This window comes from Aythya ferina (genome assembly GCF_964211825.1).
Source record: "Aythya ferina genome assembly, chromosome: 5".
Classification (NCBI taxonomy): Eukaryota; Metazoa; Chordata; class Aves; order Anseriformes; family Anatidae; genus Aythya; species Aythya ferina.
This window is the reverse complement of record NC_140301.1, coordinates 63392061-63404229: the sequence shown is the minus strand read 5'-3', so window position 1 is coordinate 63404229 and position 12169 is coordinate 63392061. Positions and strand designations below refer to the sequence as shown.

The 12169-nt window shown below is 40.4% G+C and overlaps 1 long non-coding RNA gene across 1 annotated transcript; it reads left to right on the top strand.

Annotated features, from left to right (window-relative positions):
- Positions 1-3174: 3174 nt before the first annotated feature.
- LOC311438447 lies at positions 3175-4517 on the top strand. Its single transcript, XR_014694113.1, has 2 exons — positions 3175-3283; positions 3819-4517. It is a non-coding gene; the product is annotated as an uncharacterized lncRNA (long non-coding RNA).
- Positions 4518-12169: the final 7652 nt, after the last annotated feature.

Genomic DNA, 12169 nt, shown 5'->3' with positions numbered 1-12169 from the left:
TATTTGGGTTATTCCCTTTATCACCTCCAGCCCTGAAACTTGGTGGGATGGAGCCTGGGCATGCTGAGGGCTCAAGGCCGGGGACAATATCAACCCATGCTCTCACAGCTCTTTCTGGTGCCACAGAAGGTGGGTACCAAGAGCAACATCTCTGTGTAATTACCATGTTGGTTAGCCTGGATGAGAAGACAACTACAACATTAACACAGTCAACCCACTGCTTTTGTTCTGCTGTATTGTTTTGGAGGCAGAAGGACCTGGAGTACACCTGGATGATGCTTGGTGGTACATAAGCCAAGGTTCATTTGCTTCTAAACCCTTCAGCTTTGCGGTGGGTTTGGCAGGAACACCCCAATGGATGGGCACAGAGAGGGCAAGACTTCAAGAAAAGCACTTCAGGGAAAGCCAAACAAACTATTTTCCCCTGGGAGTGTTTGTAGCTAAACTGTACTGCTCAGTAAAGATCAAAATGTTTTGTGGGAAGATGTCAATTCTGACACCATTTTCTGAAGGGAGGATTTGAAAGGTATCATTTCAGCTCCCTCATTTTGATAAAGCTAGAATGTGCCAATAATAGTGAAATGTTTTGATAATCTCTCCAGAACATTCCTTTGGATAAAACTGTAGATGTTTCGACTCTCCTAGCAAGGATAAATACAGATGCTTCCTTGTATGCCTTTTGTCTATTTGTATGTGCTCCTCTTACATGCTGAGCATCACACCAGTGAATTCCACACATCACTCAAGAAACCCAATTGTGTATAAAAAATGGCTAAAAATAAGGAATGTGTTTCCAGGTAGTTTACTATGCATTCCCATTTGCTGCCAATTGTTTGGTATCCCAGTTCTCACATCACAGAGTGAGCAGGAGCCACGGGTACCAGCCATCAAGAAACTGAGACATTTTGGAGACCATAGCTCAATACGGCCAACACAGAATGAGTTAGCAGACATTTCTTCTCTTGAAATTTAATCAGAAAAAAAGCTCAATGGGGGATTAAAATGGATGCCATCTTTCTTTCTTTACCTCCTGCCTGGTATTACAGGGGCCCTGCCTAGGTATCTGTACAGGCTCGGCAAAGCCAGAAGGATTTTTTTCAGTTACTGAATCAAATTTAAGCTCCTTCTGTTCTAAAAATATATGTTTAATAAAATGCTGTGATTTTTTTCCCCCCATATTCAGATTTGAGTAATTTTCATTCACTGTTTTGTAGCAAATGTCCTGCTGCTTGCCATCTATCTGGCAAAGTGGTCTGATTTTGAGCTTCAGTGGTCCCTCAGTGGTACCTAGCTTTTCTCTTCTCTTTGGAGAGGGAGCTGAAGGGTTGTCAGTGGCAACAAGGGCAAAGAAAGATGATGGCCTTTATGTTTAATCTGGAGAGTAATTTTAAAGAAATTCCCTTAATTTAAGCATAGGCTTGAATCAATAAAGCCATTACTTCTAGTACATCCATAACTGGAGTGTGGATGCTTCCAAAATATGTCTGTGTACATTCACACGTGCATGCAAAACCCTGGTAATAAAAAGAAACCAAGCTGTGAAGCACTTAAATATAAACTTGGTTAAAAAAGAATAAAAATCTGCAATAAACACATCATGTGCTTATGTATGAGATGAAATTCATGCCTTTTCTTGGGTTCAGGCACTTGGGTGACTGGTATCCTTAATCATTTGCGAACCTGAAACAAACACCCAGGCCCTCAAGGCCCTTTGAATGTGCTGGCTTTCCAGCTACCACATCGGCAGTTTTTCAGTCTGTACCATCAGAAAGTCCAAATCTTGGTGTATGCTTCAAGCTTTGAAAACTGTAGAAAAACAAAACAAAACAACAAAACAAACAAACAAACAGACAAAAATCAGTGTAGGGAGATTGCAGAATCAGATTGTCTCTTTTGGTATTTTCTGAGCCCTAGTGGATGCATGACAGCAACTTGATCATATTTTTTTCCCCTCAGTGAATGAAAGCAAGCTAGTTGAAGGGTTGGTTTTTTGTTTGTTTGTTTGCTTGTTTTTCTTGTTTTTCCTTTTTTTTTTTTTTTTTCCCTGTTGTTGGAACTAGGAAAATTGGGAATACTTCACAGAACTAGCAGTAATAAGTGCCATAGGAAAAAGGCAATAGACCAGTTAATTTATCGTGGCATTTGTTTTGTGATCACTCCATTGGTTTTTAGATGTTTTACAAAAGAATTTGTGCTCAGACAAACAAGTAGTTTGCTGGTGCCTGGATTTCTTTCCCCTTGGGCTCATTGGTAAAGAGGGATTGTTTGCATGAGTGTGGCTTTAATTAATATTTTGTAACATGCTGAGATGCAATTTCATATCACTAGTTTTAAAGACATTTCTTCCTAAAGAAAGAATGGAAATGCCACCACCGTAGGACTTTTTTTTAAACAACTTCTCTAATTAAGAAACCCACTGAGCAAAGCGTACAAACACATGATTAAGTCCATCTGTATTCAGCCAGGCACATAAGCACATGCATAAAGTTCGGCACGTGTTTACTCAAGAGAAATTGTCTGATGAATTGGGACCTAAAAGAAAGCAGGGGAGATGCACTGTGCTCTTCTCTTAACGATGCAATATTTTGCATTCTTGTAACCAGCTTTTTCCCTTCCTTCCTTCCTTCTTTCCTTCCTTCATTCCTTCCTTCTTTTCTTTTTTCCTTCCTTCTTCCCTCCCTACTTTCTTGCTTTCCTCTTCCCCTCAGATATACCTCAAAATAATATTTCTGTGCTTATTTTGGACAAACTTCATTTTGAATATTAAATGGATAGGCTGAAAAAAAAAAAAAAAAAAAAAAAAAAGGAGCTGTACATTTCAAACTGCTCTGAGAACACAGAGTTCAGCCCTCTGCTCCTGACAGGGATGACAAAGAGGCTGCCCTGAGCATCTCATATGTTTCCATCTAATATGAGATTCCACAATCAGCATCAAAGTGGGAATTTTGCAAGGAAAGTTATCCCAATGTCCTTCACAAGCTAAGTCAATTTTAATTTTTTAAGCCCTTATTATTATCATGCAGCAAAATGTGCGGTGCATAAATCTCATCCATTACCTACGGCTTTTGTTTCATAAATAATCAAGTCAACTAGATTCATGGGCAGGCAAAATAAGATAAGAAAGTGAATGTCCTTTGCAAATGGCCACAGGTGCTAACACTTCGAGCTGGGCTGACCCCACTGCACAAGTGGATCCACCTGGATTTGCACTCTCTGAGGATCTGACCCAAAGTGCAATAGGCATGTGATATCCCAGAGGGACCCTAAGGGGATCCTCCTGGAGGTGAGATCAATTTTTTTCTTTTTTTTTCCTGGGCTTTTTGAAAGTCCTTTATCTGGGATGTACAGTTTAGCAGCCTGTCATTATGGGGGTGTGACACCCATCGACAGAGCTGGGTTCAGGCTCGGTGGGCATTGTGCTGAGAGGCAAAACTTCCCAGGGCTATGCCAAACCCACTGGCACCACAGCCTCCCTCTGGGCACCTGACATTTGCATTTTATATTCCCCATTTCCTTTTGGACATCCCAATTTCCATAAGCCTGAGTGATTATTTCAATTTTGAGAAATTAAACCATCACCTTCCCAATTTTAATTCCCATAATTTATTTTTATGAGGCGGTGCTGAAAAGGGCAAAAATAATGAATATTTTGAATGATGTGGAAGCCAGCTCTGTGCTTTCCCTGAAATCTGTGCAGCCTGTAAGAGATGCAGGAATAACCATTGAAAAAAAAATAATAAAAAAAATAAAAATAAAAAGTGACCACTAAAACATATTTCTATTAGTTCTGCAAATCGTAATGAACATTTTTTTTTAAGATCCAAGCTTCTAGATAACTGCACTGGCTTCTTGTTTTCCTGCAAAGAAGATCCTGTTGGATGAAGGATGCCATTCCAGTGAACTACATCTGCCTTCTCAATGTGAGAGAGTGATGAGAAAAGACCACTATAGGAAAGCGATCTGGATTTCCTGGAAAAGCCAGCCATCATTAAGCAATGTTTTAAAGCAGTGACATGCAGATAGCTACAGGGAAATCTACAGCTGCAGGTGACAGTCCCTCCTTCCTCACTCCAAGTACTCCCTTCAATGGCCAAAGCAAACCATGTTGGCATGAAACCAAGTAACGCTGTGCAAGAAGGGGAGAAAGAAAGGGGGCAGCATGGTCTTCATGTGCAGGAGTAGGGAGCAGGAATGCAGGAAACAATACCCACCCTGTATACAGCATTAATGAGTCCAGTACTGTAACTGTGGGTCCAGTTTGGGCATCTGCTCCCTGAAAAGAGATTGATAAATGGAAATGTCTGCACAGAGCTGCTATCAGAGGGCTCTTTACAGACAGACACTAAATGCATTCAGTTGCTTAAAAAAAAGAGAAAGTTTGGGGATAGCTTGAGCAGTGTATAAATGGTTCAAGAAAGGGTAAAAACATCCTTCTTCCTGATCAGTTCTTTAATTCAGGACCCTGAATCCAGTGACTCCAAATAAAAGCCAATGGAGCTACTTCGGTAGGAAAGGTACTATTTGTGTTTGTCTGTTTGCTTGATTGCTTGTTTTTCATGAGGTTTTAGGAACAGATCAGGAAGGGATGTAGCCAAATCTTCAGAGCTTCTGAACTGAGCCCAGCTCTCCCCAGAGCTGTTGTCTGCCCTGGGTGCTGTGGAGCCACCACAGTGGTCACCATGGCCATTCCTCTGCCACCCGTTGATCAGAGCTGACCATCCTGGTGGCCCTTCATTTCTGAACATCAGAATCTGCTTGGTACCTGTAGGCTGGGATGTAAAAATGCAAACATGAGCTGATTTCTGGCTCATCATTTATGCTATAAGTGTTTTATAAACCAGTTTATTGGCCAGGACACAAGAGACATGAAGTGAAACCTGCCACTTAATCCACAGGTAGCTTCTTTAGACAGATGTAATACAGTTCAAAATTTCAACATCAGATGTTAATGTGCTTTTGACTTAAAGGCTCTAGTCCCAAAATCACAAAGAAGACATACAACTGGCAGCAAACTTGGCCAGTATCACTAAATCAAACCCAAGGAGGGATGCGGGACACCGTGATCAGTGTCTGCCTGCTGCCTCCAGCACTGACTGCATTGGACTAGGCAGGGTTATCTGCTGACCCATCCAGAGTTGAATGGAGTTTCTAATCAGCTTTTTGGAACTGGCCTCAAAATCACTGTCCAGAAACATGCACATACACACCCCATAAGAGAAGGGAACATCTTGAATTTAAATTCTCAAGGGCTACTCTTGTTTGGGGAGATGAAGTTGCCATTGCTCTTTTGCAGTTACTCTGCAGCTTTAGGGCTCTTTTGACCAAAGTCTGTCTGGGAAAAGGTGTCCTGCTTCTCCCTAATGTAATTTTGCTGAGACACATTTTGGAGTGATGATTGGAGCCGGTTTTTGCTTATTTTTGGAAACCATTTTTCACACCTGGGTTTTGAAGGACCCGCAGTGTGAGCTGAGCCACCTTGTACACGGTGAGAATTGAAATGGCTTGATTAATGTTGTGAACATTGTCAGGGGGAGCAGAAGGCCAACAGGTTATTGGTGGTAGCTCTAAAGATGTCTTTTAAAGTTCCTAAGTAAAAAGAAACCTCAAACCCACAGCATTAACAACACAGAGGGCTTTACTTGTGCTTACCCTCAGGTCATTAATTCCCCCGGGTCCTGCAATGTCCCTGAACTTTAAAACCCTTTGTACTTTCAGAGTGGTGTAGCAGGGCTTTGGAAGTACTCTTCACAATTAGGTATATCTTTTCTTGAATCTTACTTCTAGTAGCAAATTAGCAGTTTTGAGCTATTGGGGAATATTGTCATTACTGAAAAAGAAAACCACACACAGCAAAATGCATGATGGAGTTTTTGAAAAACAAATTATTTCAGAGGTTAGAAACACAAACTTCATCAAAATAACTGCTAGGCAATCTGCAGCTAAGACTATATGCAGGTAGTATGCCAGTGGAAAATAAGTTAAACTGTGTACTTTTTCTGTTTTACCAAACTGTGTAGTACCCACCATAGCAGTCTATGTATCACCAGCATTCACACATACGCACACACAAAATAAAATAAATAAAATAAAATAAAATCAGAAACCACCTGTACATAGGAAGGTAGTTAGGGTTTTGATAATAAAGGTAAAATTCATTGTACCCAGTACACCTCTGATCGGTGAAGTCCCATGAGATGCTTCAGCCCAGAGAAGTTACCCTCCTCGTGGTTCTTCCTCCTTAATATCGGTGTGAGCATCAAGTGTTTGGAGGCTGTCTGGGGTTTCATTTGCAACACAGTGGAATATAGAGCACCACTGCATTATTTCTTCTGCCTGGGTCTGTTTCCATGCCTGTTCCCTGGAAGTCTTCATTATCACCTTACCAAAGCTCTGCAGCAGGCCCCAATCTGCAGACCCTGAGCTCCTCAGAGGATGTTGCACACGCTGATCCAGTTCTTGGGCCCCAGTTTGTAGCTCATATCTCTTCCTCTTCATGATTTGCATGCTCAACTGCCCTCAGTTTGCTCAGGAAGGCAGAAGCTGAAAAAGATAAACAGTATCTACCTGATTCTCAGCTCAAGGAAAGAAAGAAACCCCGGCAGAAAGAGCCAAATGTTAACAACTTGGTTGAGAAAAGCCCCCCAGCTTTACAGGAGTACATCTCTTGCAGGAAATGTATGAGAAAAAAAAATACAGAAACCAGATGAAAAGGTCATTGAGAAACTGGGAAGAGTATTAGGATGAAAGACCTCTGCTCCCTTGCAGGGAGAACATGCTCAGCACTTGACACAGCTTGCTACATAACAAGGCCAGCAGCAAAGAAATGTCCTCCTCAATCACAGCAGGGACTGAAGGTGTCTGGCAGAGTCTGTGTCAAAATGTGGTTTTTTTTGGTTGTCAAAGACCAAGCAGGGCTTTTTACTCTGCATCTAAACCTTCAACATAGCAGGAGGAGAGTGGAAACAATCGTAGCACCATCTGGGCATTCCTCCTTTGAAATACTCAAATCCTTTATTATTATGTGATCAAGGTTTGTCAACACATGGCAGCAAATGAATCTGTGCTCCTGAAAAGTTACTCCTTGAGTTTGCCTCTCTTCTGAATACAAGGGGCATATTTCAGTCCGTACCAATTGCACAGTGATTTAACTCTCCTGTTTTCAGGAAATTTGTCTCTGCTTTATCCTTCTGTAAAGGGGAATCTTCAAGTCCAAAATCTCTTCATGAGACAGGGACAAAGGCTCATACTCTCTGCCAAAACTTGTTTGTGTGTTTTATGTATTGGCATGTACTTGCAGTGAAATAAAAATAAATAAATAAATAAATAAGACAAATAAAATATCAGGATAATAATGAAATGTTTCTTGTAGGGGTGAAAACATTTCTGTGAATGGAACTAGAAATGTATTAAAACCATCTAAGTCCTATCATCTGGTTAAGAATACTTTATTTTTAAAATCCTCATTTAATAGAATTGGATAATTTCTTTAAAGACTGACCTTAGCCCAAAAAAAATGGGGGATTTACTATAGGAAATGTTGTGTGATGTTACAAAGACCAGAAGGCCAGCCTGACTGACCACAACACTACTCACCAAAATATGGGTGGCTCTTCAGGGTTCCTAGCAGTGTTACTTAGTGAAAGGCAATAGACAAAAGGGAGACACTTCACTGAAAAATTCCTTTCACTTTTTCAATGACAGTGACAGGACAAGGGCTAACTGTTTTAAACTGAAAGAAGATAGGTTTAGATTAGAAAGGAATAAAGAAAATCTTCCCTCTGGTGCAGGCTTCCCCAGGAGCTGTGGCTGCCCCATCCCTGGCAGTGCCCAAGGCCAGGCTGGATGGGGCTGGGGGCAGCCTGGGCTGGGGGCAGGGGGCCCTGCCCATGGCAGGGCTGGGATTAGATGGGCTGAAAGGTCCCTTCCAACCCAAACCATCCTGCGATTCTATGATTCTAGTTAATTATTATTATTATTATTATTATTATTATTATTATTATTCAGAATATTGGTCATTTTACCAGTTCTGCTTTTAATTCCAGGATAAAGACCTTGTTTTGTTTCCAGTAATAATTTCAACCTTAATTCCCTGCAGTTAAGCTAGGTGCTTGTTTTCCATCATGACACATTCCTGTTCTCTCTCATCCTGACAACAAGCCAATACCTCATCTTCTGTGTCCTTCCCAACTCAATTCCTTAGATATAACCTATCCGTTCCTGGGCTATTGGAGAAAAAACACAGTCATCTTTCATCATTATCCCACTCAGAAATACCAAAGAAATTCAGCTAGTAGGCCCTGTATCATGTCCATACACTGCTCTTAAAATAATTCTGAAGATAACATGCTCAGGATCATGTAAGCTTCCAAAATATTGATCTGTCAAGTTGTTTTTGAGTTTTCTTTGTCATTCTTTCATTATCACTAGGTCATTCATTATGTTGTAATGAGAACACTTGCATAACAAAATTGGACATAAAGAATAAGTGCTGAAAGTTGCAACATCTATTCATGCTTTTTGCAGTAAACTTTACCAAATGAGGCCTTTTTTGCAAAGTGAGAGAAGTAATTCAGAGGAAAGAAATGTTATAAAAACAGGCTGGGGAAAAATGCAGTCAGATTAACGTGCCAAGAAGCAAAGTCCTTAGGTCAATACAGAGACCACTCAAGAAGAGGGTCACAAATGAAACTGGAGACAAGATGGAACATCAAGTGAGAAACTTCAAAACCGGTGTCTCTGGAAAAAGTAGCTGATAAATCGCGTTGTCTGGTTTTTAATCTGACCATATTTCTGTTAGTCAGTTCATTTCTATTAAGGGGATGGACCTCAGGGTAAATCAGAAGCAGTTCCATCAATCTCACTAGAGTAACATCATTGTAAAATTGGTCTGAAATCTGAATCAGATTCAATATCTGCTGGGTAAGCATTAATCAGCTCTTACCACTAATTTCTTTTGCAAAGCTACACATCACCTGCCATTTCTGATAACACCACTGCTAAAGGAACAGGGAGAACTTCATTATTTTTTTTTTACCAGAAAGTTGAACACAAAGTGCCAGGGAAGGCTGAACAGGAAAAGCCAGATGATGAGAGGGGCAGAACATCTTTCCAGGAATACCCTACTAAAGTTTTGGAAATATCCCTCTAAAGAACTTACAATTTCAGAACTGGGGATAATGCAAAATGAACATTATGAATAGATGTGATAAGGGGGTTGACTTTTATTTTATTTTAATTTTTGCAAATAGTAATTTTAAAAAGTGAAGTAAATAACCCTTTCATCACTACTTGGAAATAACATATCATCTTTACTAACCTTGCGGAAACTTCAAAGCTCTCACAGCAGCTAATGGGACTCTAACTGCTTTATCAGAAACTGTATTATAGTTTTAATACACAGTTCACTATAACTGGAGCTAGAACTCTAAAGACACTTAGGTACAGACACTCATAGAGACGTACGATTGGTTTTATAATGTAGTTTAAAATTCATCGCCTGCATTTGACCTTTTGAAGCCTAACTCCTATATTCATCCGAAATCCAGCAGACATCTTTAGTCCCACCATCTTTTTACACTCACGTGGTTAAATCAGTTTTGTGGGTGGACTCATTCACCTCTGTTGCAGCTGCTCCTGAATTTTCATGTCCTTTCTGTTGTCAGCCTTGTCTTTGAGCAGCCAGCTATGAACTGAGCTGAGAGTCCAGCAGCTGAGCGGAGAATGCTCCTTTCCACAGCTCCTTTGCACCCCCTGCACAGCCCCAGCAGAAGCACTTTCCCAGCAATGCCGTCCTTCCTCCCCTTGAGTCATTCTAATGGAGATTAAAAGATTGGCTTTGTCTCCAAAACTGACAACTGTGACCCACAGGGCACAGTGACATCATTAGCAGGTGATTTCCCAAAGATTTGAGGTATCCAATAATTTCTGTCTGCCCATGATATTGGATTTAGAAGGTAAAAGTTAATTTCAAAGGGGTTTAATTTTATTTAATAACTAAGTGCACTGATTTCATGGTGAATTAGGCTATTTGTAGCAAGATACCAGATTAAAATAAAAGATAATACAGTTTAAGCGAAAGAAAACACTTCCATTTCCGCCAGCATTTCCAAACAAGTTCTCTGCTTTCCCTCTCCCTTCATGTAGATTATAAATAAAATCTGCAGAGCCGAAGAGCTGTCAGGAAAGGCAATGGGAGTTTGCAAACACAAAGGCTTTTTGACTAATCTCATATCACATCAGGGGCTCACATTCTCATTTGATTTGATCCTTGATGAAGTTCCAGGAGGTGAAACTCTCCTGCTGACAGCTCCGGTGTCTGCAGCCCTACATGGGCAGCACAACGCTGGCTGTCCTAGAATAGCTCACTTACATCAGAACTGGAACAAAACCCCTCACAGATGGGTTACAGGTGTAATAAATGGCAAAATCCCAAATAGGGTTACAATCAAAGTTTACATTTATTACACAGGGACCCAAACTCAAACAGCATCCACATTCTTTAGTAACAGAAATTAAATGACCAATATTTTAATCCCTGTTTCTACCAGGATTTCCTTCCTTGTATTTTATTAAATGTGTCCTTCATTTAATCTCATTGCTTCTAGTTCTGCCATGAGGTACCAACAGGCATAACCTTGTGGTGACACCTGAGTGACACCTCAGCCTGTTAAACGCGGTTAAACCAAGGCTGTTAATGCAGACTTTCAGCCAGACTACACAACCTAAGCTATATTGATCTTTTTTTATTTCACCCAGCAATTTATTGTTGACTTCTGTTGTTTTTCTTTTGATTTTTGTTTCCGTAGCTCTTACATTCAGATATTAAGTCTCCCAGATAATAATACATTGTGCAGAAGTGGAAACCAGAGGCTTTGTGCCATAAAATCAGAGCTGTATTGAAATTCCTGTCCTGCTCCAAGTTACACTGGAGCGATTGCTGCTGTTTTGCTGCCGTACCACATTGAAAACTTGTGTTTAACTTAACTTATGTGTCAATATTGGGGCCATGATTTTCAGCTGGGTGTAATCTGCCTGCCAAGTACTACCTGAGTGTATAACCTTATGGCTCTGGCCCAAAAACATCTCCCTTCCTTTATCTAAAACAGACTCAACCCTGAGGAAGCTTCAGGAGATGGAAACCTGGGTTTTCCATCCATAGCAGTGATGCTTTCCTTGCTGGCCATGCAGTCACATACAGCTTCTGTGCAGAGCTGGACCATGACCGCCTCACCCAGGCTAGATCTCCTTCCTCTGCTCACCTCTTAATGCTTTCAACAGCTTTAAGGAATTGCTGGGAAATGATTTATGTAAAGCAGGCTGATTAGACCTTATCAACTAATGCTGTGTGCTTGTGTCTCTGGCTATTCATTTTTATTTCAGCCAATATAGATACGAGGCACTTCTCCCAGGAAGCCTAGGACACATGCTGGGTACATGTACAGCTTTCCGGCAGTGGCTGTCTGGCCTCCAGGTCACTTGGCAGCACATCTCCTACAGCAGTGCTTCTTTGCAGGTTTCTCCTGGTCATTTTTCACCACTCTTTGAAAAGTTCCTTGAGTTAATGAACAGGGGTTAATAAGAGGTTTTGTGTAAATGGAAGATAAAGTACCATATAAAATCAATTCAGATAGTCTTCCTTATGCACAAGACTAAATAAGAACATGCTTTAGCTTTTAGTTGTCCAACATCACAAGCCTAATTACCATAACTAGTTTTTTTTGCTTCAATTTGTTATCAAACAGGCAAGTCAACAGATGGCTCCTGGTGTGTCCAGGCAAGGGAAGAAAGAATGCCTGATGTTATTCTGTTATTCCTCTTTTCCTGTCCATAAAGCCATTTCATCTCATCAAGGGCTCAAAGCACTGTCCATTGAATTGGATTTCTGAAATGGATTTTAACATGCATATGAAAATTTACATTTTCATATTTCATATTTTAACTTTTGCATATTTAACCTTCACATAATAACACGTAAAACACAGAATATGCAACTCACAATGAGACACATGGATTACCTGTGTATGGGATCGTCCTTCATTTCAAGATAGCATACCTATCATTGAAATACAGGATACATTTGTTTAATGCTGTAAGTGTTTGTTGGGTTTTATTTTTTAACAAGTACAGTTGTCCTTATTTCACATCCTCTTTCATTACTGATTTTTTGTTA